We start from the raw sequence: 2,342 nt of genomic DNA, 5'->3' as shown, positions 1-2,342 counted from the left end.
GACAGTGCCCTCTGTACCAGCAAAAGTCCATAGCAGCCCACCTTTCTCTTCACCTTCTCTGTTTATTCCCCAACCACCAAAGCAGTCCTCTGTGCAGTCCCTGGCTAGCAGGGCTGATTTTTAGGTTAATTCTTAGGTCCTACCACCACTCGGGAATCTCCAAGCTGTCTGTGCTGTCAAGATTGCTCAGGATCACTGCCAGACCGCAGCTCCGTCTGTCTCCTTTTTTGGTATTTTCACGCAAATTTTTTCTGCTAGTTGGGGTTTAGTCCATTTCTATATCCTTCCCTTCAAGGCTCAGGGGTCCAGGTTTATCTCCTGTGTCTGTGTTAATTGGTTTCCCTTTTCTTTGTTGAAGAAGTCTGTGCAGTCTTTCTGCCTAGTCCACCATCTTGCTGGAACTCCCTCTTCAATTTCTTCTTCTTATTATTATTTCATCATGGAGATCCTTGCTTTTTAATGTTTTTTTTTTTTTTTTTTCAAAATTTCCTCCCACAATTCCTATTGGCTTTTGAATTATCTTGCTTCAATCCGTCATCCTAAACTTTCTTGCATTATTTGTGTATTTCCAAATCCACATCCTTCTCTATGCTTTACTCTGTCATTTTACCAAAGTATATATTCTGGGAGCTTCCAAAATAAGAGTTCTTCAGAAGTACATTTTTTGATTCTTATATGTCTGAAATTGACATTATTCTATCCTCACATGTTAAGTGCAATTTGTTTAAGTGGAGAATTGTACATTGAAAATAATTTTTCTTTAGAATCTTGAAACTTTTGTTTTCTTCTGGCATTAAGTGTTATTGTTGCCTTTCTGTTGACTTAGCTTTGTATAGGCATTGATATGTCTCTCTCAGACTTTAGCTTGTTTTTTTATCTGTGTATTCTGGAATTTCACGATGATATGTCATCCTGAGAGTAGACTGCTAATCTATATGCAGGTGTAAGAGAGAGAGCTATGATTCTAACAGTTATATATATAGATTTCAAGGAATCACACAATTTTTAGTCCCATTCTTCACCCTCACAGATCATGTTATTTACTTCATCTGTGTACTGAGTCTAGAGATTATGCAGGCACAATTTTTTTTTATTTTTTATCACTGCTACTAAGTTCAATCTGACTCATTGTAACCCCTTCATTGGGTTTCTGAGGCTGTAAATCTTTATGGAATTATATTTCCCCCTCTTCCTTCCACAGAGCAACTGATGGGTTTGAACTCCCAACCTTCTGGTTAGCAGTCAAATGCCTTAGGTGTTTTGTTATTACCAATACCACTCCTATTATAGACACTTAGGAGGCATTTCACTTAAGACATTTAACTGCTAACTAGAAGATTGTTGGTTCAAACCCACCAGCTACTCTGTGGAAGGAAGACTGGGCAATCTACTTCTGTAAAGATGTACCACCTCGGAAACCCAAAGGGGATAGCTGTGAGTCAGTTTGCTTTTTTGGTTTGCTGCCTTACAGTATATTTGTACCTCAAATTTACTTTTTTCCCTCTCCAGCTCTCTTTGACTTTATAACTTATTACTGGTGAGAGTTCTTTAGAATATTGTGATAGCTGGAGCTGTGTGTCAACTTGGCTGGTTTTTGATCTGGTCAATGCCTATTTCTCAATACCAATTTCAAAAGACCATCAGAAGCAGTTTGCCTTCAGCTGGCAAGGCCAAAAGTATACTTTCACAGTCTTTCCTCAGGGGTATATAAACTCCCTGGCACTGTGTCATGAATTAGTCTGTAGGGATCTTGATCGCCTCTCCCTTCCACAAGACATCACACTGGTCCATTATATTGATGACATGCTGATTGGACCTAGTAAAGAAGAAGTATCAATGACTCTAGACTTATTGGTGAGATATATGCTTGCTAGAGGTTGGGAAATTAACCCAACAAAAATTCAGGCACCTTCTACCTCACCTCAGTGAAATTTCTAGGGGTCTAATGGTGTGGGGCATGATGAGATATTCCTACTAAAGTGAAGGATAACTTATTGTATCTGGCTTCCCCCACAACTAAAAAGGAAGCACAATGTCTGGTGGGTCTCTTTGGATTTGAGAGGCAACATATCCCTCATTTGGGTATGTTGCTGCAGCCTATTTATCAACTGACTCAGAAAACTACTAGTTCTGAGTGGGGCCCCAAACAAGGGAAGGCTCTGCAACAGGTTCAGGCTGCCATGCAGGCTGCTCTGCCACTTGGGTCACTGATCCGGCTGATCCAATGGTGCTTGAAGTGTCTGTAGTAGATAGAGATGCTGTTTGGAGCCTTTGGCAGGTTCCTATTGGTGAATTGCAATGCAGTACCTTGGGGTTTTGGAGCAAAGCCCTGCCATCTTCTG

This window comes from Orycteropus afer, unplaced genomic scaffold, assembly GCF_000298275.1.
Source record: "Orycteropus afer afer isolate SDZICR_OR568_19922 unplaced genomic scaffold, OryAfe1.0 scaffold00114, whole genome shotgun sequence".
Lineage (NCBI taxonomy): Eukaryota > Metazoa > Chordata > Mammalia > Tubulidentata > Orycteropodidae > Orycteropus > Orycteropus afer.
The sequence above is the reverse complement of the archived record's forward strand: the minus strand, read 5'-3'. Positions refer to the sequence as shown.